General features: G+C 36.3%; 2 long non-coding RNA genes across 9 annotated transcripts; one reads left to right on the top strand and one right to left on the bottom strand.

Annotated features, from left to right (window-relative positions):
• Positions 1 to 2,705: 2,705 nt before the first annotated feature.
• On the top strand, positions 2,706 to 3,620 carry LOC149713562 (uncharacterized). 8 transcript variants are annotated; one of them, XR_016371415.1, is made up of 5 exons: positions 2,706 to 2,834; positions 2,893 to 3,028; positions 3,115 to 3,146; positions 3,211 to 3,334; positions 3,427 to 3,620. It is a non-coding gene; the product is annotated as an uncharacterized LOC149713562 (long non-coding RNA). The 8 variants fall into 8 exon arrangements; XR_016371416.1 differs by having other exon boundaries at positions 3,115 to 3,159; positions 3,266 to 3,334; XR_016371421.1 differs by having other exon boundaries at positions 3,111 to 3,159; positions 3,266 to 3,334.
• Positions 3,542 to 4,932, bottom strand: LOC149713561 (uncharacterized). The gene is made up of 2 exons (XR_016371424.1): positions 4,828 to 4,932; positions 3,542 to 4,720 (listed from the first exon to the last, which is right to left on the bottom strand). It is a non-coding gene; the product is annotated as an uncharacterized LOC149713561 (long non-coding RNA).
• Between the last annotated feature and the right edge of the window lie 20,526 nt (positions 4,933 to 25,458).

The following is a 25,458-nucleotide window of genomic DNA, read 5'->3' as shown; positions in this document are numbered from 1 at the left end:
TCGGAGTAAGTGTTGTTGGTATGGGTTGGGTTGGCGGAATGACTTTTTCTTTCTCCCACTCTTCTTGAGGGACATCTCTGTACTTTCTGTTTGGTGGTATGTCTTTAGTCAATGGGTTTTGGATGAATATAGGCATGTTATTTGTTGGTAATCCTTGAAGTAATGGACAGTCTGCCTTGAATTTCTGATGCTCTTCGAAAACATTATCGTTAGGTTCCCATCCACGTAGCGTTAAGTCACAAAAATGGCATTTAACAGCGTCGGTCCCAGAACTTAAATAGTAAAACCCATGACGGGCTAGTTCTGACGGTTTTACAAACGTACTCGTAAATGCACCAAACGTTTCTAGACGGGTAATTTCTCGATTCATTTTATCCTGGCGGTGTCTAACAATCTAATGAGGTCCGTACCAAATCAGACGCTATTTATACCCCAAATAAGGGGATGAAAGGTTAGATTAAAATGGACGCTGTTACTAAGCAGACGTTAATTCGCGAAGCTCTTTCAAAGCCAGGGAAAAAACTGGCAGTTACTTTCATCCTAGTAACTGTATTTCTAGTTGAATTTGCATTTTGGTATTTTAAAAATATTACTTTAATTTCGGGTAACGCAACAAAGACATAACATGTTTTGACTTGTCAGGATAATGCCTTCGGGGCAAACACCTGGAATCAATTAAATGTTTCGTGGTAGGAAGAGACACCAACTAACAAAGCAATAAATCCGAAAATAGATTCCATTCATAACAATACAACTGATTCGACCATACCCCTAAACCCATTAAAACACGTCTTTATAGTAAAAATAAAAACGGATGAGTATAAATTCTTTTGTTCAAGTTCTGTCCCTTTTTATGGCCATAGACCAGTCTGAACGATGTTACGTATAAATAAAAAGCCGATGGAATGTCTCAACACGTTGGTGTGAGTCATAAATCACTCAGATTCCATTGACAACAATACAAATGGTGAACCCTCGCCCCCCTTTTAAGGTCCTATTGGGTGGCCAATAAAGGGCAATAAAAAAAAAGCATCAGTCAATATACCCTAAGGCTAATTATGAACCCCGCACTCAAGAAAATCTCGCAATAAAGATCATTCAGTCCTCAGCTTTTAAACCGCAAAGACATCTCGTAAGAATGTCCACCAAAGTAGGAGCTTACCGCGTGAACGCCCGTGTTAGACTAAGTAATGAATGTTATGCCGTGTTCGGGGTCAATGGATTCGAGCCAAGCCTACTTTTGACAAAGAAGGACGGGACTATTCTCGCAATCTCGGAAGACGTTTTGACGGAATTTATGGAGGAGTGGACGGAGATATATTCAGCTATAGAAAGTGGCGACTGGGGTAATTATCGTTACTTGAACTTGAAAATAAAAATAACCGTTATGGAGGGGAATATAGTATTCGACGATGGTAGCGTATTCACTCTAACAAAGGCCGAGGCAGGGAAACTGAACGAGAAATTTAGTTTTATGAGATTTCACTTCAAGCTTTTAAACGATCAAGCCGAAGTTATTAAATGCATGTACGAAGCTATTGTAAAACGCATGAATGATATATATCAAAAATATTATGTAAGTCGCGGTACTATGTCTCACAGTGATTACGACCGTGTAAAAAATTTCCTAGCGGCGTGTATAGTTCCTTCGAGCATTTTCGAAGATTTTTGTAACTTGGTTCGTGACAAAAACTTGACGCGTAAACTACAATTATATAATTTATTCTACATTTGCTTAAATAACGACGCGTACATTCGCGAATTAATTGGAATTGATTGTGTTCATTAAACGTTTTTGACTAAAATTCTGATTCATCATTATAATAAGCCTAGAATAACCTAGCATAAGCCTATCTTTCAGGATCTACAATACCATAAGCCTAGCATAAGCCTATCCCTACAGGTATCATCCAAGTGACGTCATCAAAAATTAGACGTGACGTCATCAAGAAAACCACCACCAGGTGGCTCAACAATTCAAATTTCCCGCCAAAACCATCACGTGACGTCATCAATTTCCCCCCTCTCCTCCCCCAAAACCATCACGTGACGTCATCAATTCCCCCCATCTCCCCCCCCCCCCAACCCCGAGGGTGGCTTTATAAACCCAAAAATTTTACCCCCCCCCCTTGAAAGGGGGGAAAGAAGGGGGGTAAAATTTTTGGGTTTGTAAGGCTACCCTTACTCTCTGAGAGGATAAAATAAAAATCATCACATAGTAGAGAAATTGATAGTAGAGAAATCCTTCAAATTCTCTACTATGTGATGATTTTTATTTTTTATAAAAAAAACTATTATAGTTGGAGACTTTAAATTTTACAGGATAATATCAAACCTTTCAATACACGTCTCATTAAACATTCAAGAGATTTGAACCAGTAGATGCACTAATATTGTCAAAAACGTTAAAAAAACTGGTCCCCTCCCATAGACGCCCATGTTAAAACCAGACGGGTTTGAAAGTTTAGACCGAACCTATGTGAAGCGCCGTATTCGCGAATTAACATGTAAAAAAAATCGTTTGGACGGGCTTCTAGAGCGCGTGCAGCCAGCGTGCGTGATCAAGTGGGCTATGAAATTACTGACGATTAAAATAATTAATATCAGTTATATTTATTTAATTATTTAGGATAAACTTCTTTCTATGTTAAGTGAGAGTTTATATAGAACGAGTAATGAAGATTGCATCTGAATCGAAACACTACACCATAGAGATACATAGAGTCACTGTTGAATTCCCGCAATTGAGGCCGATTGTTGCTGACGTCACAGCATTTATGTATTTTACGTCATATGGGGAAAAAAAGGCCATGCGACACTCTGCGGCGGCGGCGGTAACTAAAATATATTTTTTTAATTTAATGCTGGAATATGATTGGTTAACTTATTTAGGTCATGCGCACCAGCGTCACGAACGAAAAATGCCGAGAGTGTAAAAATAATACAGTTTAATTATACGGTAGGGCATTATTATTTACTTTTTCAAGTAAATTAAATTATTAATGTTCAAGATAAAAGAAAATAAATGGTAAGCAACTTTAATAGTTTTTCTCCTTAAAGAGGGAGAGAAATATATAATTTATTATAAAGCAAAATCATCTCTTTTCGAGTTAGGGCTACTGCCCTTGTCAAAGGCTTAATACTTGGTAAATTGGTAAGGTAGGTTTTTCCTTAGTGTTTCTCTATTAATTTCGTTGTAAATGTTTTTAGTGGTTTTTGTGTTGACGAAAAGTAAAATAAATCGTATCAATTCGTTTTATCAAAGCTTTGAGATGATACTATCATGCTGGGAGCCTAGTAACATCATCAACACGATGGCAGCATCGATAAATCAGTATCAATGAGCTACTCCGATACACTGATACCCTCAGAATTCCCATTTCAATTAATATTAACAAAGGTGGTCTTTTTATATATATCTTAAAGGTATTTACTTCTTGGCAACAACAATTTCGTGGTTAAAGGAAGAAAATTATCTGGGATTTGTAAAGACGTTATTCGGAGATATTGGGTCATGATTGCAATTTAACGTGTCTCTGTGTTAAATTTTTAAACTCTTTATTCAATCGTTATGTACACTTTTCAACTGGATTCATTAAATCTTTTAATTAAAAAACAAAGTTATTGTGTCATCATTAACATCTTGCGTCAATCTCACTATCGTTAGCCTTGATAAAGTGGTCTTAATTTTCCAGATTGTGACGTTCTTCAAAGTTTGTTGTTTTTACTAGTAGTGTTGTGTTTTCTTATTGATTTGTTTACCGAATATCTACATTTTAATAAACCTATTATAGGAATGAGTTAAAGAGTATTTAGGCTTACCAAAGTTGTTTTAAGAGTATTAGTTGATTATTCACGATGAGCACTACTCTATCAGAATATTCTTTGTGATTAAATGACTGAGTCCATAGGTTCTTGTCCGAAGCAGCATGACAGCTAGTCATTTAACATATATTATCCGAGTATTTATCAAAATAAGTATTTTTATCTAGTATTTATACAACTAATTACTTGGTAATTGTCTGGATTGGTAAAAATTGTATATTGAGTATATTCGTATAGGTGATAAAGGTACTCAATATTTGTTTCTATCTAAACATTTGTGTCAAGTTTTATATTGTTTCTTTAACATTTGGCCAATGAAAATTCACCATTTAATTTATTTTATCATACTAATTTTACATACGTATGTAAGCTTTTGTGTGTGTTCGTTTTTATTGCAACCCGTTAACTTAACTCTCGTATTATTCACTTTTACTATTCGGTCTACACAAGTCTCAAGTAGACTTTCTGTGCCAATGCAAAACAAGTAAATAACCACAAACAGGCTTGCCTCTCTGGTTTATGGTAGGCCTCACATAGTTATTGTTCCAATTAAAAATTACACAAATCCAATATGAATACCACTTACCAGGTACTAAGTTCAACAGCTTTATGATACCGAGTCATTCACAGTATAGTCCTTTCTTTAAAAGTAGTAATAAGAGTAAAATATCGATACCTGGGATATGAAATTAGCCCTCAGGCTTCTAAGTACGAGTCGAAATAAATAAATTATATAATTATTTTATGTATATCACATAAATTAAGAAACCTCATGCTCGCAAAGTTTAATTATTTATGAATCTACTTCACCTGTCTGGTATATGCCAAATTCCGGCTTTTATTTAATTGAAATTTACATAAATAAATAGCAAATGCATTTATATCTTAATAAAACCTAACTTCCTTAATATAATTTGTCTATTTTTATGCCTTCTCTTTTAAAAATACAGAAAATGCAACATAAATAAATAGCAATTAAATGCTTTTTTATCTTAATAGAACCTAACTTTCTTAACATAATTTGTCTATTTTTATGCCATCTCTTTTAAAAATACAGAAAATGCAACATAAATTTACCGCCTTTTTGGAATTATTTTGATTTTTAGTTTCTCCGTCCGCCGCTATTGGCCGGTAGGTAAGTGCGCTAAAATCGAGACCCATTGCTAAGCCTAACAAATTTTAAAAAATTTAATTTTCATTGAAAAAATTGTTTGAAAAATCAGAAAAAAATTTGAGGCTTCATATTTAATTGAAACGAACCAGGAAAAAATAAAACATGGCACTAAGATTTTCAGCTGAGAGTCTCCCTTTAATATAAAGCGAGTAGGATGAAAATATCTCTTACAAAACAATAACATTTTCTTTTTGCAGAATATTAAATGGAAATATTTTTCGGCAATACGATTCTTTTAGCAGTTGTGTAGCTATAAAGCTCTGTTTCATCTTAATATTCCAAGAACATCTTTCGATATTAACATTTCAAATTTGGTGTTTACTCTTTAATTCAGCTTTACTACATTTATATATAGTGTAAACGCATTTTTTATATTCATTAGACAATATGGATGTTAATTCTTCAACTCTCCACAAGTGTTGAAACTATTGGGTCTGTGAAATAAGATACCCTAGATTTAAACTAGAATTGACCTTGTTTCGTGTCCTCTTATAGGAGGTGTTAACGGTTCAGAGTGAGCCGAAAGTTAAATACACACTTAAATGATAGATATTAGGTCTTTATTAGAATAACAAGAATGTGTTAAACGCTTATGCCTTTACAAAAGACCTTGGCAATATTTCGCCAATTTGAACTACGTATTTCCGGTTTTTCTCATTGGCTGGTGGACCTGTCTTTAGAAAGTAAATTCGTCTCGGCTAGGAGAGGTTTTTTTGGTTTCCCAACTTGTATAGAAGATACGAGCAATTAAGATTTGTCAATGAACACTACGCGAGAGGCTTTCCCGCGGAGAAGTCTAACTTGCAATTTCGGAATCTTAATTCGAAATTGCTAATTGAATTAATCTGCTATATCTATTAATATTGTTGATAGAAACATGGTTCTAATTGGTATAATTTTATACGCTCTTTCGATTGAAAAATAAATATTTTAGCCCAGTGTGTAACTTTAAGATACGAGATTCCGTAATGTTGTAAAAGATATTTATTTTTGAAGATTTTGTGATTTCTTAATAACATTTTGTCCTTGGGATCAAATATTTCAAATTTTCGATTTTAAAGTGTTAGTGACATAATTTTCGTCATCCTCAAACTTAATATGCGAAAAAAATCCTTGAAAAATCTAGTTTATTATGATATGTTTACTTTTTTATTTGGTTTCGTAGCAATTTATTAAATTGCAATCAAAGTTTTGTGTTTGGAAAAGGCCTAGTTGAGATTTTCTTTCGTTTGATGACGTAGTAAGGAGAAATTTTCACTCTAGATGTCGCTCACGTGACGCGCCTGTTAGTGTCGCCGCGCCGCGATAACCTAATTTATTCAGATTCGCGCGCGCGCCGCATTAGTAGACTCGGGAGTCTCGCGCTTGGCTTTTCCGCGAGATGCCGTGAGTGACGTATCAAGGAGAAAAACCCGCCAAAAATCATCTCCGCAAATTTGCCTTTGTCCCCCAAATTTCAAGTTTTCAAAGTGTTTTTTCTGTGTTTTCCCTCATAATTAAATATTATTCAAGCATATTTTTGGAATCAGAAGAGTTTAAACTCTCAAAAAAGTAAGGTTTTCTTTAGATTTGAGATCATTTTTAAATCACGTCGCTATTCCTTTAAGTAATTGACTTTTAAACATTTTCTATTGTTTATCATTCCCACCACAGAAAGACGAAGTCTTCGAAGCGTGCTTTTGTAGCAATATTTTATATTTTTTTGTGTTGCAGATACGAATCTAAGGAAACAGTGTTATCAAACGGCATCATATCCGAAGTCATAATTTTAAGAGCCGATCGACGGGTCTCGGCCCTTAACTCTTGTTCCTCAACCAACTCTTTCGGACAAGATGAAACTAACATTCAGCTAATTATTCAAGGTAATTAAACTTGTCGGTAATTCTACCTATTGGTGCCAACTACCCATATCTGCAGGTGGTGACTCACAGCAAATGGCACCATCCGTCACCACCTGATCAAACCTCATAAACTTCTCTAGTTTATGGCAGAACAAAACCTGATTCGCTTGCCAGGGACCCTTTGAAAATAGATAAATATAGATTTACCTATAACTTGGATTTCTTGCAATTTTATTTGAAATTAGGACAGAGATGTCCCATTTTAAGCCAAATTAGGACAGTATTCTAGCTTTTCAGACCGTCTTTTTCTGGAAACCTATAGGCCCAACCAACAAATAAACAAGTTGGCTTGGCCTCGTCTCCATCACGTAACTAACGAAATTGACTGTAGTACCATCTGTCGTTGAGCGACGAAAATAAATCGCTTATTTTTCGGATTGGATTAGAGTCTGACTCTTGGGGTAAAACAGGTTCTGCGCATGGCAAAATCAAGCCAATCGGGTTATCCCTTTCTCGCCTCAAAACCCGTGAACGAGATCTGAGCCGTTATAAAAGTTTAAAAGATTTGTTGGTTGGGTCTATTGGTCGAACTCGGAGAAGTGCAAAAATTGGTGCAATCTTTTCAAAATAGTTGAAACCACGTGTATTGGCTTTCCTGCTCATCACTTTATTAATTTATTTGACATTTTAATCTCCAATTTTCTAACAAGTGTTCCTGATCCTTAGTAAACTTTATTTGACGTTCTTAGTTTCAGAGGCACCGGACCCACCTCAGGATCTGAAAGTGAGCGAGTACGCCAGTAGAACTTTTCGCTTGCATTGGGTGCCTCGTGATTGGATGGTTCCGAACAGGGAACAAATATCGTCCACCTTCCTCAATACGTAAAACCATTAAGCGTGTTTTGCGCGGTCTACATAAAGTGAACCATAATTGTGCGCGATTTACAAACAATAGAGGTGCTCAGTAAACCAGCCTATAGGCACTTCGCCCTAGGATCGCTTACGTACTAGAAGTTTTGTTATATCCCGAGTGATTTTGTAAACTCTAATTTGTTAACTGATTAACGCAGCATGAATAAATGAATACAATTTTTAATGACAACATGTTTTATTCTCAATAGTATCCCGTACAAAAATTTAGGGCTGCAAATTAGTGATGTTCTGAGTAGTACAATTGCACTTTTTCGGTATATTTTGAAGTCTTCAGTACCAAAAGTACATTTAAATTTTTGAGAGTACATTTTAAAATTCTATTTTTTAACATTAGTGTCTATGGGACGAAAATTACACCGCTAGGTAGCGTCAAAAGCCTTTCATGGTGGGAAACGCAAATTTTCCTACCCCAAGAAGGGATAGTACGTTTTTAGCCACATCGTACTATACGATGAGGCTCTTAGTTTGACTTGCCCTGTTGTCATTCTCATAGTAGTAGTAGTAGTAGTAGTAGTAGTAGTAGTAGTAGTGCCATAGTCCTGCCTTTGGCAGTATCGTTCGTCATTTTTGAACGTCGAGAGAAAATATTTTTCATTTTAGTTAACGTTACAGTTCACAGGTGGAGTTTTAAACTTGATACAGGGAAGAAATTATACTTTGTAAATTTTCTTCCTCCACGGAGAATCGAACCGCGGACCTATAATTATAATGAATACATGGTATTCATTATAATTATTTTCCAGTATATAAAAATTTTGTTTTTCACGTTTAAAGCTAATAGTTGCATATTTTTTAAAGGGTTTCATTCATAACTTTATAAGGAAAATTATTTAGGACACCAGAAAGGCTTTTGAGAATAATTAGTGATAGCTTCCTAACTGGCAAAAAATAGACCTTAACAGGGAAAAGCTATGAATAACTATAATTAATTTTAACTGAATCTAAAATGTAAGTTTCACTATGAATGCATGAGATGGATTAAAAAATGTTCAAAGACAGTCATACGTGAAGGTTGGATTTAAAAAGTGTGAAAAGTTCAACATTAACGTTAGAGCACCAATAATCATTTTGTTAATCTCTCAAGTGAATAATTCAATGATGAAAAAATATTTATACACATTTAATTCTAGTACTGTAAAATTGAGAATATATAATAGCCAGAAAAATAGTAAACATGGGTTTTAATGTTAAATTATTTTAGGTATAAAAAAGGGAAGGGGGAGTTTGTTAAAATACTGCTAATATACTTAAAGATGCTTTTTAAAAAGGGTAGTGATTTGTTGGTGTAGAATCTGCAGTTTAGCTCAGGGAGTTAATGAAGCGCCTTGTATTTCGTTAGTGACATCTTCAATCCAGTTGATTTATTTTTTTTCTATATTTAATACTATTGAACTAAGATGGCGTTAGTGGTTAATGTCATTAATTGGTAGCTTTTTTTACTGGTTCCATCGCGCTTGGTTTTGTTTTATTGATGTAGAGTCTGCAGTTTAGTTCACAGTTAATGAGGAGCCTTGTGTTTCACTATTGAACTAAGATGGCGTTAGTGGTTAATGTCATTAATCGGTAGCTTTTTTACTAGCTCCACCGCGCGTGTTTTTGTTTTGTTAATGTAGAATCTGCAATTTAGTTCAGAGATTTAATGATGTGCCTTGTGTTTGGTAGCGACATCTTCAGTCCATTTTATTTTTTTTTTATATTTATTACTTTTGAACTCAGATAGCATTACTGCTTAACGTCATTAATTGACAGCTTTATTTTACTAATTCCACCGAACTTGTTTTGTTTGGCAAACGTCCGTAAAATAACGTTCATAATGATGGTATATTACCTTTAAGGCGTTTTGATGGAAATTGAAATTGAAGTCCAAGGTGATTATGCGGTTAATCACAGTTGGGTTTTTTATAGTTACGAGTGAAGTACTAGAGGTTTAATCGGGTGGTGAAGGAGGGGGGATTTGGGGTATTTCACCAGCCGCGGACACGGGGTAGTCAGTTCCTGTAGGGTAGGCATGCTGACAAGTCCCTTATTCCCTCAAAACTTTGTCGCCCAGAAGCTTGGCTTACAGGAGTGCGCCCAAACTCCCAACATAGTAAAGTACATAATTTTAGTAACAAACCATTGCTGTTCTAAATTTTAATAACGTCGAAGCAACTTTTGTTCAAAAAAGTTTTTTTAGTGAATTCATATCTGTTATGAACTTCTATTGTGTTGATGAACTTGAAGGCAAGGCTTGCCAAGCCGTTATATAATTATGCAGGGAAACCAAATAATTGACATGTATTGTTTGGCCTTGATACAGCTTGACGTTCTATAGACACTCGCTCAACCAATACGAAGGTTATTTCTTTGAATATCTTTGCTGTTTTTAATCCAAAGTCGCTCTCATTCTTTGAACACGCCAGTCTAAAGTGTCTGTTATTTCGGCATAGAAGTTGAATATTTATATTTCTTGATCTGTCTATCGAAGTCTTGTGGTGTTGTTTTTTATAATGATGATGATCATATTTTTTAGCTGTGTAGTTTTAACCTTTTATTATACTGGTAAAGGCTATGATGAATTATCTTCCTGTTGAAGCTTAGCAGCTGGCACGTGTTGATACAATACGCTTGTAGTTGTACGAAAATAGTCTTTAAATTGCATGTTTCAAAGTTGAAAATATGCATTGCTCGTAGCATTTATGTCGAAATAATTTTGTTCTTCGTTATATTAGTTATGTAAAGGGGCGGAGGGGGAGGAGGCGAAAGAAAACTTTACCATTTACTGGCTATTATATGTTCATTTAAATATGAGATTTTGAGGGTCAATTTTTTTAAATTTTATCAGGTAACTCTTAGCTTTAAGTTTGGAAACAGTGCTGCTAGAACATGACAATTATTGTTTTGCGCGGGGGTTACCAAATGAAAAGGTTATTAAATTTTGAAGAAAAAAAAGCTATTCCAGAAGGCTTTGCAAATTCTACCCCTGTTGGTTTTACTCAATGCCACCCGTCACTCAGATTACTCCAGCTGGTGAGAAACACAAAGAGAATATGCAAAACTTCCTGGAATATTAATTGTAAAAGAAATGTTTTAGTTATTTTATTTACAAGGGTAATGTAATATATATATATATATATATATATCATATATATATATATGAACAAATTAATAAGTTCATATGGCTATTAAATAGTTTAAAAATCAATTTTTGTAAGTGGTATTAGAATGGGTCATCATTAATAAGTTATGCAAAGAAAAGGTTATATTAATAAATAATATTTAAACACAAAATCTTCGCTACAGGGGGTTGAAATTAAAACAGTATAATATTAGATTAAATTAATTTAGTTCATAAAATCTCGTGAATTTTTTTGAACGATTTGAAATTGTTAATACAAAAAAATTTATAAGCGTCTTAATGTAAAAAAAAATATAACGCGCTTAAAAGAGAAAAAATGGTAGTTGCGAAACTGATATTTAGAGAACTCTTCGAATATATTAATTTTAATGAATATTTATTTAAAATTTTAATACGAGTGTCTTAATCTCAGGTTAAAAAATCTGTTCAATGTTAACTAATAGGATGCGTTTGTGTCAAGAGTTTCACCAGCTTATTAAAGATTTAATTTTAATCACATGGCATTACCAACAGGGGCTACGTTTTTAACTTGTTTTTACATGAAATACCATTGGGGCAAGAATAATACAGCATCAAAATTATTTCATTAGAAAATTCTAAAGTTAATGCAACAATCGTCATCCTTTTTCGTAACAATAACATGGCCCTACAATCCTCCCTACAGTTAATATAGTCTGGGCAACTTCAAAATTAATCTCGAACCATTGTAAACCTTTAACTTGCTCGAGGATTAACAATTTTACCCAATCATAAATTACTTTAAAGGGAATATGAAACTATTAGTATATCCTTGACAGATATGATGCTCCTTTCTGGTACTAATATTGAAATTTTACTCTTTACCCGGGGTAAATTTGATATGGATTCTTCAAGCACGTTAGATCCTTTAATGTGTCTGGACTCTTTCCAAGAGCAGAACAGTCACGTCAGTCAAGTTACTGACGAATCTCTCCCTTTTTCTGATCATTGCATCACTGACCTCGTACCAGCTGTTGTCTTTTCTCACAAAGTTCACATAATGTCCCTCGGCTAACGATTGACCTTTATGAATAATCACCCCTTTAGTTTTAAAAAGCATCTTGCTCAAAGTGACATTTTGATTTTCAAAACTTGATATTTTGGTGGAAATCTTAACTGGACGACCATCTTTGTAATCGCCACGGAGAAGACACAAAAATACGTACTTCCCGCTGGATATCAATACATCACGCTCTTGTATTTTTGGGTTGTTACAAAATACGCATGGCACCTCTGTTAATCCCATCCTTTTTTCTAGAGATTTCCAATCAATTTTATCTCGGTTTTCTAGTGGAAGATTGAAAATGTTGCTTTCAACAACATTCTCCGAATTTTGTTCAACTTGACATTTGGGGCATTTGGTAACGTTTCGCGACTTTGACCAAAAAAGATCTTTTAGAGCCTTAGAGTAATAGGCTTCCATTTCTTGGCTTAGTGTCGTCAAGAGCACCATCAAAAATTCACTGGCGTCTTGTTGATCGTTTTGCGTAAAATGATTTCTCAGTTCCAACCCTTTACGACTGAAACTTCCTTGAGAACTCTCGATGTCGTTTATCGTGTTATGAAGGCACCGTAAAACTGGTTTTTCAACGAACGATCCATTGTAAGACTTAACCAATTCTCTTAATTCCGGCACTAATAAAAGCAGTTGCAAAACGCTATTAGAATAGCACGTTACTTGATCATCGTTAGCTAAACCCTTCAAGGGAAAACTATCCAAACTCTGCTGGGCTTTCCTTTTCTTCTTCGGTGTTTCTTCACATCTCTCTTCCTCGCCTTCTAAAAGGCTTTTAGATAGTGTAGGCGCACTTCTTTTCCCACCGCGCCTTTCTTTCGACTCCGTTATTTCCAAAACAGGCAGTTCTGGCCTATATTTTTTGCGAAGCCTGTTATACTCCATTATGGCTCGTCCATCCGCCTTAATTTTAGTCGGATCGAACTGCACACTGAGAAATTAATGTCAAAGAAACAATAGTTTTCACCATGTTTTTGATTGTTTAATGCTGTTATCCAGAAAAACCTCTAACAAGCCTTAATATATACAGGTAGTCGCTGTTTTTTGAAATTACATTACCTTAATTTTAAATATACAGCAAAACATTGTTTTTTTACGTTAACGGCTGTGGAAAAAACAGCTAATTTTTATTTCTCAAACGGAAGTGCAAGATATGTTATTATTAATAGAACGTTGCTGTTTTCCGGGAAAAACGTATTCTGCCGTGAAGAATACAGTAGTGTATAATTAAAAACACAGATAGTTACACTATTAAGTATAAATTTAACGTATATTTTACTGTATAATCTAGCGTAAATTAAAGTTTTGCATACTATAATTTGAACATTAAGTACTTTGCTTCAAACCTTGGAGCACTTTATTTTAAACCTTGAAGCGCTTTAATTTAAACCTTGAAGCAATATAACCTAATCTTACCTAACCATGCTAAGCCTTTTGGAAAAGGTCCGCGTTTATTATGAAAGGACCGATATGAAAATAAAAATATTTTGGTAAGTCAGTGAATTGCTAATTTTAAAACCAATTTTTAACTTTGCAATTTCTCTTCTTCATTATAATTTCAACCTACTTATTTCTAAAATTGACAGAAAATGTACAAAACGTGTTAGGCGACATTCTTAAAAGCGTTAGGCGTAGTGTTCGTACGGGGTAAAAATTTATTCGGGGTCGGGGTCGGGGTCGGGTGAAGCTTATCCCCGAAAAAAACAAGTCGGGGTCGGGGTAACACATCGCATGCTGAAATATTTTGGAAAAATGATAAAAAAAAACGTTAAATTTCTGGGTGTTAGGAAAGAAGCTTTATTAATATACAAATTCGAACTCAGTCTCAGAGAGACTCATCACTCATATTATCAGTCTCCGGCTCTGTCGGGGTCGTTGGCAGTGGCAAAACCCATGGGGTATCAAGAACAATGGAATTGACTTTGGCATGTTCGTATTCCTTAACAACTGCTTCGATTTCATAATTCATAGCAATCTGATTCGCACTTAGCTAGTGACTTTTAGCTAGTAGGCAAGAAACTGTAAAAAAGCCCAATAAATTCCGACTTTCCGAGCTACGCAGCTACGATTCCCACGAAAGACCACTACCTTTACAAAAGACGGGGGAGGGCCGCCGATCCACGAGAGGGAGGATGGTGAACTTTGGAATTTTGGTGACTGTTTTTACTGTATTTTGCTTGTTGTTAGTTACCCCCTTGCCCTTTTTTTTCATAAAGGAGAAGCGGAGCACTTATTTGAGACGAATGAGATGATTGTTTTTGGCGCAGGACAAATAATAATTTGCTAAAAATAACCTAACCAAAATCTAACCCCGAAAAAAACCCCAACTACATTTTACATGTTAGGCACCGGGGTCGGGGTCGGGGGAAAAAGTCGGGGATCCCCGGTTTTCGGGGTCGGGGTCGGGGTCCCCGTACGAACACTAGTTAGGCGACATTCTTAAAAGCGTTATGCGACACTCTTGGAGTGGCGTCGCTAGGCCTTTTATGGGGCTATAGCGCCCCCAAATTTCAAAGTTAGCCCCTTCAAAAAAATCCATACACTAACTTCTAAATCGTCGACTTTAGTTACAGTTAGAGAAATTTCCGCTTCAAAAACCTCGTTAGTGTCAAACTGTTCCAAGTTCTCGCACTTCCATGGATTTTCTTTTTTTAAATATGGTAGAGTAGGTTAGGTCAAACGCGTTTCTGGTGCTCGAAAAACTCTTCGTGAAAAGAGATTATTAAATTTAACGAATACGTCTGTATCTACTGCCGGGATATTAGGGCATCCAAAACCAATTTAATACCCGATGCATTTATACTAATTTATAACTTTCTGCCTTTTTCAGAAGTTATTAAGTCGGTGAAAATGACCAACTTACCAAGCAGTTACAAGCTGAATTTTAAGTTGATCAAGTGGCCAACTTTTTGTGTAGTTTCACATTAATGCGAGAACTACCCTTGCTTGTTAGAACTGTTCTCTCAAGGTTGAACCTTGCTAAGCATATAGAGCCATTTGCTGACAAATCAACCACTCAGGAAGGTGTCATGCGACACTAAGAAAGCGTTATTTAAACTCGGAAAGGTGTTATGCTGCAGCTGCACCCTTTAAGGAATTGCACAACACTCATAAGGGAGTAAAAATTAACTTTTATTTCGATATAAGAGTTAAAAAGGTGTTAAACTGAACCTCTGTTGCACCATTTTATTCTTATCTTTGACACTAATTGCTCAAATAAGTGTTATTAAACCCTTTCTGGGGTGTAAATGAACACCTGTAATGGTGTCAAATTTGGACCCATATAAACTACTTTTAAAGGTGTTAAAGCACACCGCTTTTTCTAAGAGTGTATAACAGCAACCAGTATAAATCTGCCCTAATGGACAGTATGTTAAAAACAGCTAGTCGTCTTATATAAATGACAAGTTGCATCTTAACCAACAGAGCTTAATGTTTTTAATAAAGGTTTGAGTGCTTTTAGTTTAACAACAAAGAGCGTCTTTATCAAAATAAGCTCCGGGATTTAAAACTGTTCTAAGAGCTGTTATATTTACAGCAACCCTATATTTTTAGTGTACTATAAGCGGTTTGAAACAGCATGATGTGTTTTTATTTTCACAGCAAACCATCTTTTAATCCACAGTGCTTAGTGAGTTTAAAACCACATATTTTGCTGTTAGTTTTACAGCAGCAAACATTTTATGAAACTGTAATTTATTGGTAGTAAAACAGCATATAGTGCTTGTTTTTCATTGACCCCTACAATATAATCAACGGTTAAGACTGTCTTTAAAACAACCTCTGAAGCGGCTATTTTAAAAGCTAAGAACGACCCTGAATACACGAACAATTAATACTTAAAACTGTTAGTTCCACTGTTTAGAAAAACAGTATTGTTGACGGTATTAAAAACAGGGAGGATGTGCAATTAAATTAGCATCATCTTGATGGCATACGCCATTGCCATTACCATAGTGTTTATTTTACAGCATTTTTATTCTGTGTGTGTAATAGATGGAGTCCGGCTAAGGTCGTCACTCTCGACGTACGCCATACCCGTTCCAAATAAATTTGGACCCAAATCCACAATGGCGCATTTTAAACTCATTCCTTGGCTTTTGTGTATCGTAATAGCGTACGCCAGGATGACGGGAAACTGCGAGCGCTTAACGTAAATGTTTGCCATGAGCAAAAATTTGACGCAAATTTTCTCAACTAAAAAGTCAGTGTTAGCGTCGTCGTTATTCGGTTCGCGATCTACTCTGAGAAAAATACCAATAACGTTTCCTTGTTCGTCCTTCTTAAATCCAGTTATGAAACCCATCGTACCATTTACAACGCCTTCTTCAAAACTGATATTCCTTCTGACCATTATGTGGCAGCCAACGCACAGAAATAATTTGCTCTCCAAACCACCCGTTTTGGACGGTTCGTTTTCTAGCCTTTGCAGTCTCCTGAGAATGTTTTTATTCATTTTTTTGCCGTAGTCAGCGAGTCTATCCTGGCAAGGAATGACTTCAACTTTCTCGCCGTTTTTTCGCAGCATTTCACAGTTGAATTTTTCGCACATGGCTAATTTAGGCATCAAACAAATTGGGTGAAACCCTTCATTGGACAGCTTAATGAAAAGGTCCATAGCCACCTCGATGTGTTGTCCGTCAGCAACCAATCTACTTTTTAAGATTGCAACATCAGCTTCGGAAATATTTCCAATTCTAACTCTGCTTAAAATGTCGCTGTAACTTTGGTCGTTGGCTTGTCTAACATTTTGCGTTAGTTCATCGTATTTAAAAAACTTCCAAAGATCACTTCCTCCGATGCAATTGAATCTAAGTCTGGCTTCTTCGGAAGTGATTTTGATGAACGCGGGATTCCCTTGAACCAGAAGTAAATAGGGGGAAGTACGTTTCTCCAGCTTTAGCCAGTGTAAGGCGTCCCTTTATTGTAAAATCACGCTTTGCGGCCCAAAATTTGAATTCATCCAATCAGAGTGAGGCAACTTTTCCAGGGAAAATTTCTTTCATTCGCCACCACTCGGTCATATAGTTAACTAAAATCGTTCAACTGGAAATTAGCATAGGCCTACAAAATTTGAAATAGTTTTTCGAAATCGCCGTTTTCTTTAAGGTTCTGGAACATATTTTTCCTATTTCATATAATGAGACCGACTTGAATTCCTCTTTAGCCTTTTCTATAATTCAGGCTAGTTGTTAAGCTTAGGCAGAGGCTTAAGTTCATTTTAAAATTTTACGCATCTGATTCTAATCACAAATAAATTAATATAACCAGTAAATATTTAGCTTTATTGTTCTATTTTTTATATAGAAAACCTTCAGTTATTACTATTTTCTTCTGGTTATTATTAAAAACTTACGAGAACAGGATATCAGGCCGAATAAAATTATACGCTGTTACCAGGGCCAGGCAGGGCCCGGCGGCCAGCTACGGAATACGGAGCCGACCTGACTCTTGAGTTGAATATGCTAGAATGAACAGGAGCAGACGAAAAGAAAATAGTTTCGGGGAAGTGTATTCATCCGCGAGTTCCCGCCAAAAACGCGGTAGCGGAAAGGCGCGAAAAAACCATAACTCGACGCCTCTCGAAATCCCCTTTGATACGTACTTCCCCCTATTTACTTCTGCTTGAACTGGAGGCAATTGGAAAAAGTCTCCCAAAACAAGAATAAATACAACTCCACCAAATGGTTGGTTCATTTCCCAAAATTCGTTGAGCCTCAAGTGAACATGAGTCAGTAACACCGACGAGACCATGGAAATTTCATCAATAATTAACAGTTTTAAATTTCCCAAAGTTTCTTTCATAATGCTCATATTGTCAGAACTTAGGGAATGGTATTCGGCAATACGCCCATGATCTACCGGTAACATTAGTAATCTGTGTAATGTTACGCCATTAACATTCAACGCTGCCAAACCCGTTGGCGCGGCAATTGCCACGCTAGCAGGATTTTGAAAGCGTCGCCTTACGGCGTTGGCGAGAGTGTCGATAAGAAACGATTTGCCAGTGCCACCAGGTCCCGACACAAAAAGGCACTTGTTTCCAGATTTTTCCCCCTCTTGGGAGAAGTGATCCATGATGTGATCATATATTCGCCTTTGATCCGAGTTTAGTAACGCCACATTGTCAACATCAGTCTCGAAATTCATTTCCATGGCAGCTTCTACATCAGCCATCGCATTCTCAACTTCAATAACAATTTCCTTCCCTTGCAACGCATTTTCATCGTCGTCACTTTCTGCTTCCGAAATTACGGTTTCTGGCTCTTTCGCCTTTTTAGAAGCCTCGCGTTTCTTTTCAACTTCTTTGGAAACCGAGAGTTTCTCGTGATATTCTCTCATATCTTTTAACACCGAAAGCGAGTTTTCGAAAGCATCCGCGTAAGTTTCAAACTCGCCTAATAGTTCAGTTTCGTCACGCCACGGTTTGAAGAGGATCAGTAGAGCGTGACAATACTTTTCTTTCTCCTCTATCGGGTCGTGAATGTAGTGCTCCACTATGTAGGGCTTAATTCTCTTTCTCATGAAACCCAGATTGTTTTTCAACTCGATTACATTCGCATTTTTCTCGACACCTTCAGAGTGCTTCGCGTAATCGTAAAACTGACCAAATTCCCGCAAACTAAGATTTTCCAAGCTGTCGGGACGATTCGGATACTTGTCGTCGACGAACCCTTTTTGGCAGGTGTCCTTGCTTTCGGGGTCAGTTTCCCTCAAACGAGCGAGTTCCTTGTAACCTTTCAAAATTCTCGATCGGTTTTCTTTCAAGTTAGTGTTTATAAATTTAGTGCTGTCGGACTTGTTGTAAAGATCTTGGCCCAGCACCATATCAAGAGCTTCATAAATTCCTATTTGCTTGCACGTCAAAGATTTCAATCTATAGGCAAATAATTTTTTGGACAAACTTTCATTCCCTAACTCGGCAAAAGTTTGGTCCATGTCAGCTCGGTCTCCCTTTGTCACGTACGCAGTGACATAGTTTGCCACAATTTCCGATTTGTCAGCGACAAATTGCAAATCCATATTGGCTTTGGAAGCCAAAAGAAGCGTGGGATTATAATCATTTATTAACTCTTCGTGCTGTTTTCTCGGCAAGTCGTACAGTCGTTTCTGCACCTTTTTCATCTTACGATGACGAGTAACTGATCTGACGGAATTCATAGTGGCAACGTTTGTTACGTTTCGAGGAAAACCGTAACGACACACTTTTGATCCCTTTTTAGAATTTTTCACCTTCTTATAACAACTGGAGGTGCATTTGTGAGTTTGAAATTTTTTTACCAGCCGGTGCAGCTCCGGACTTACCGATGCGCTTGGCATCGAACACGTGACGTGTTTTTGCACGTAATCCAAAATAGTCTCGGCCGAAGAAGTTCCAATCTTTGGAGCGTCCTTGGCCCACAAAAGCATGTGGTAGTGAGGTAAACCTCGAGATTGGTATTCAACCCGCCAAAAATGATGTTCTATCATGTCAAGAACTGGATTTTGCTTACACAAGACAAAGTTGTTTAACAGCGACCGCACTTTGTTGTGAAAGTGCAAATTGACGCTAAGTGGATCGAAATTCAACAATTCACCCTTACAAAAATCTTCTTAAGAGTTCTAAAGGAATTTCTTTGGAACCCTACGGAGTCCTTGGGATCATTTTCTAAAGGAACTATTTCCAAAGACTTCCTTGGAATTTCCTAAAGAATTCTTGAGATAAATTTCCAAAGAATGTCTTGGGATTATTTTCTAAAGAAATTCTTTAGGTATTCTAGAGATAAATTTCCAAAGAATGTCTTGGGATTATTTTCTAAAGAAATTCTTTAGGTATTCTAGAGATAAATTTCCAAAGAATGTCTTGGGATTATTTTCTAAAGAAATTCTTTAGGTATTCTAGAGATAAATTTCCAAAGAATGTCTTGGGATTAATTTCTAAAGAAATTCTTTAGGAATTCTAGACATAAATTTCCAATGAATGTCTTGGGATCCTTTTATAAAGATATTCTTTAGGAATTCTAGAGATAAATTTCCAAAGAATGTCTTGGGATTATTTTCTAAAGAAATTCTTTAGAAATTCTAGAGATAAATTTCCTAAGAAGGTCTTGGGATTATTTTCGAAAGAAATTCTTTAGGAATTCTAAGGATAAATTTCCAAAGAAGGTCTAGGGAATATTTTCCAACGAAATTCTTTAGAATTCTTGAGATCAATTTCCAAAGAAGGTTTAAGGTTTATTTTCCAAAGTAAGGAATTCTTGAGATAAATTTCCAAAGAAAGTCCATGGTTTATTTCCAAAAGAAATTCGTTAGGAATTATTGAGATAAATGTCCAATGAAGCTCTTGGGTTGGTTTTCCAAAGAAGATCTAGGGTTTAACTTCCAACGAAATTCGTTTGGAATTCAAGAGATTAATTTCCAAAGAAGGTTTATTTTCCAACGAAATTAGTTAAGAATTTTAGAGATGAATTTCAAAGGGCCAGATATATTGCAATTATGCTTTACATATAATTATCTCAAAATATTTTTACCCAAATAGTTTTCCTAGATAGACATTAACTTGATGGTTAAAAAAATTAAAAACGTTTCACGAAGGCTTGTCCCGTAGCTAAGGCTAGGCAAGCGCTGAAATGGAATGTTATATTTACCTATTTTTTTATTATTTTTTTTTTGCCTTCAATAATCCGTGAGGTGTTTATGTAAAGGATAAAATAGGTTAAAAGTAAAATAAGAGTAATTAAAATAGTTATGTTTAGATATACAGGGAATCTAAGCTGTCAGTCGGAATTTTTGCTTAATTCTCTTATGGCATGTTTTATCTTTATTTCGAGCGTAATTAGAGTCCAAAATAAATATTTTTTTAAAAAAACATTGTAGATGAAATTAGGTTAAACGCGTTTCTGATACTCGAAAAACTCTCAGTGAATATACATTATTAAATTTAACAACGACGTCTGTATCTACTGCTTGGCCGTTAAAGCCTCCAAAACCCACTTAGTACCCCATACAATTGCACAAGGTTTAAAACTTTCTGCCGTTTACGGATGTTTTTAAGTCGTTTAAATGTCTGACTTTTAAAGCAATTTCACTCTGCATGCGAGGTATAGTTCAGCATATAAGAACTACACTTCCTGTATTGGGATATGGTTCTGCATGTAAGAACTATCCTCGTTTCAAGTGGCTAAATTAATTTACCCACTTATCTTTATATTTCCCACGAAAATTCCAAAGATATTTCCCAAGAAACTTCCGTAGACATTTCCCAAGAACATTCCAAAGATATTACCCAAGAAAATTCCAAAGATATTTCCCAAGAACATTATTCCAAAGATATTTCCCAAGAACATTATTCCAAAGATATTTCCCAAGAACATTATTCCAAAGATATTTCCCAAGAACATTATTCCAAAGATATTTTCCAAGAAAATTCCAAAGTTATTTCCCAAGAAAATTCCAAAGATATTTCCCAAGAAAATTCCAAAGATATTTCCCAAGAAAATTCCAAAGATATTTCCCAGGAAAATTCCAAAGATATTTCCAAAGTAATTTCCAAAGAAAAAGAGGCCAATATTCCCCAATTTCCTAAAGAACGCCTTAAGGATTTCCAAAGCAATTTCCCAAGGAATTTTCTTAAGAGTTCTTAAGAAGATTTTTGTAAGGGCAGCCACCGTCATCGACTCTACTCCTGGAACGTCTGAATTCACTTTTCTCAAGTGATCGTGCAGTTCCACGTCATCATATTCGGCCGGATTAAAAGTCAAGAGCCAGGTGGGAGGGCCAAATTCCCGAATCATCGCTAGAACGGATCTAAGGACTTTATACCAGTAGTCCTTAGTACCTCGAATATGGCCCAAGAAAGTAGCTAAATTACTCTCAAGTTCTTTATCGCCAGATTCAACCCGACTGAGCAAAGTTCCAACTCCAATTGGCATGGGTTTTTTAACACGAAGAACGTAGTTCAAACTGCGAGAAATCGCTTTCATTTCGCATTCTTGATAAGAATGAAACAAATAGGCGTAATCTCGTCTAAAAATTGGACTTTTGTTCAAAAGACGGGATAAACGATACTCGGTTTCCGTTATTTTTCCAAATGGTCTATCATCGTGCTTGCCAAAGCGACCCCGAGGGAACAAATGAACGAAGCTCATGTATTCCAGTTTTTTGTCCCAAGTGCTAACCGGCTCGGCTTCGACGCGCTTCATTTGGTAAGTACCCAATAAATCCTTCGGTGGTTGGACGATGAATAGAGTAGTGATCGTACAGATCATTGGCTTCGTATTCGGAAAGTTTTCGCAACAAAGCATCGGGCTGCGTTAAAATTGCGTAGGCGTCGTCTGCTGCAAGGTTCAAGTGATTTTCACCCTGCACGCCCATATTTGAAGCGTTTTGGCCAGCTTGCATGTCGTGACCGCTATTCACCGCTTCCATTGGAAGCGCAGCGGGAGCACGTGGCACCGCATCACAGCCATCGTTGATCAGCGCTAGTGGATCTGTAACGCTCAGTAATTCATCGGGAGTCAATGAATTTTCTCCGCCATCAACATTTTGCGTCCCACAAATATAATCCAGATTCATTGCCGAAATATCAATGTCTTTGTAAAAAGGATTAATTTTTTTTAGCACACTGAATGCTTTCAACACTTTTTCGAGGCAAACAACCTGCTGCCAAACTTTTTTGTCCGCAGTGGGAACGCCATTCACCAAGATATGCAGTTCGTGATTTGTGGGCAACGTCTTAGGAATCATCTTCAAATTTTTCTCCACGGGAATTGGAAGATAAATTACTCTTCCCTTTAAAGCTTTAACCGTACCAAACTGCATGTTGGAATTGGTTTTGGTGCCTAACCGCACCACAGTGTGGAACGGCTTCACAAGCTGAATTAAAACTTTCTCAAACATGTTTAAAGAGGTGACATCTGGCGGAGGATTGTCAACCGCCAAGTTGTTCAGAAAACATCTAATGGGAACTTTACCCTTTCCCAAATCCGTGGCGCAGTAACGACATAGAAGCATGTCTGCTTCTCTCGTGTCGGAATTATTCATTATCCAACCAGCTCTTAAAATCAAATAGGCCTCGTTATCAAAAACGGCACTGTTTACCAGTTTTTCTACCGCTCTTAAATCAGATTTTTTCAGTAATCTTAAACAGCAGTCGCAGGGTGTATCGTGAAATTCGTTGGTATGTAGCATTGCCCGAGCGAATTGATTCTCGTGAAGACTCAAGATTTCACTTTCATCGAGACTCGGCCGAGGAGCGTTAACGCTTCCTGTAGGAGCATCGTTTTGTTCCTTATTCAAATTTTTTCCACGTGTGACAAGGATTTTTCTCAATTCTGCCATGACTTTTGTCAGAGACTCGTAATCACCATGTTCAATTTCAGTTGAAATTTTAGTTAAAGCGTTGAGCAACGCTTTGACGCGATAAATATTATTCAGAATACTTCTAATTCCCGAATAATGAGGAGCGAGTTCAGCGAAAGAACGCAAATGACTTTGGCACTCTTCGGTATCAGCGCAGTAAGCAGTGTGTCCTAGAAACGGAACTATTTTCACGACTATTTCGTCCCCATCTGGTGGTATAGACACGTTTGATTTTGCGCAAAATTGTTTTCTTAATTCGCAAAGGTCCAAATCTGACTCAATAATTTTAGTCAAAGATTTTTCATTGGCAGTCGCAACTATGTTTACGAAAGCTAGTACTTTTGAAATGGCTTGATTTCTAACTTTGCAAATATGACTGCATTCCCAATAAACTGTTTTGGGTTGGGTTTCAATGAACCCATCTTCGTTGATCACTAAATTTGCTTTGGGGTTCTTCTCCTCATTCTCAACAACATTGAAAAGATTCGTAACAACCCCCGACTCATTAATTTGTAAGACTCGTTCAATGACATGAGTTTTGTCATTGTTTCTTATTTCAACGAAATTTCCCATTTCATCAACAAACAGTTCTTTAGTCGAATTGGAAGCACGGTCTCTCAGAACCTTTCGTACACTACCATCAGAATTCAATTGAAAAATTTTGGTATAGCGTGACTCTTCGTCATTTTTCAGTATTCTGCCATTATTCCCAATTGCATAATAGGTAATTTCATGAAAATAGGCTTCTTTTAGGCTACTGTGAAGCCTTTTCCCACCCACAACTTCCGTCAAATTGTCACAAGTGACTGACCCAATTTCTTTGATTTTTTTGACAAAATCCTTAAATTCGCTAACCATCCCTGATAGTTGGGCGTGGTATGCCGAATACATTTGCCTTTTCAAATGCAATATTTTACCAGCTAACAATTGGCATTTTAGCTTGTAAGAGACAAATTTGGTGCATCTTTTACTAGTCTCACCGTCAAAAGACTTCAATACTGCCAGCCTTTCAGTTAAACGTGTGACTAGAAACCGTTTGTAACTTTCGGCTATAAATTTCTTGTTTTTCGTCTTGAAAATCCCCGCATTAAGGAGTCTTTTCGCAAAGACAAATTTATCCCGTTTATTTGGTTTTCTATTTTTTGAGCGCAAATTAGCGTCTCCACCTGGCGGCATAGTTCTCTTAGGTTTTTTCCCTGTCTCAAGTAGAGATTTACGCTCCACATAGTTTCTCTTAAACAACGCCTTGTTTTTAAGATAGTACCGTTTACACTTAAGTTTGTTAGTTTTATCATCTTTCAATGATTTACTCTGAACTTGCGATTTTAACTTGGCTTTCGCTCTTCTTTTTTGCATTACTAAGCGCATATATATTTTCTTTTGTTGTTTTCGAGAAACCATTTCGAATATTCGTAAAGAAATATAACACAGTTCTGTATTTTTGAAACAGATCTTAATTCCACACAGCAATTTTCAACTTGTGTTTGCAAAGAACCCGAATTAGCTATTGCACAAAGAACACCTTTGATCCGGAAAGAAATCCAATATAGCGTTGCACAAAGAACGCTTTGGAACCACAAAGCTATCCAATAAAGCGTTGCACAAAGAACACTTTGGAACCACAAAGCTATCCAATAAAGCGTTGCACAAAGAACACTTTGGAACCACAAAGCTATCCAATAAAGCGTTGCACAAAGAACACTTTGGAACCACAAAGAAGTACAATTATATACACTCTTAAATAAAAACAACATACAGTGAAATGTAATAAAAAGTAATAGGCTTAACGTGAAGGGAAAAAAAGAGTAAAAATTAAACAAGGGAAAAAATGGAAATAATTTAATACAGACGTTGTAAAGTAATGGGACTAATAAAAGCAGCCATTAACCCTTAAAAGATTAATTAGAAATGAAATTCATTGTAAGTCTTAACATTTATAGGCTGGGCCGGAAATAAGCACAGGACACTGGACATTGTCCAATAAAATTTTAAAATGTCCCATAATAGTTTTAAAAACACAGGGCGGCTCCTTTATGGAGCTCAGCATTCACACAAATATTTAAATTTTTAATTATTATTATTATTCCTCTCTTTTATTTAACACTATCAGTGCTTAGCCCACTCGATCACGCGCTCCACGACGGTGGAGTGCGTGATCGAGTGGGCTATAGTCAGTGTCTCAACATTCAAATTT

This window comes from Phalangium opilio, unplaced genomic scaffold, assembly GCF_054372755.1.
Source record: "Phalangium opilio isolate 3A_F unplaced genomic scaffold, DU_Popi_V2 ptg000009l_1, whole genome shotgun sequence".
In the NCBI taxonomy this organism is placed as follows: Eukaryota; Metazoa; Arthropoda; class Arachnida; order Opiliones; family Phalangiidae; genus Phalangium; species Phalangium opilio.
This window is presented reverse-complemented; position numbering and strand designations above follow the sequence as displayed.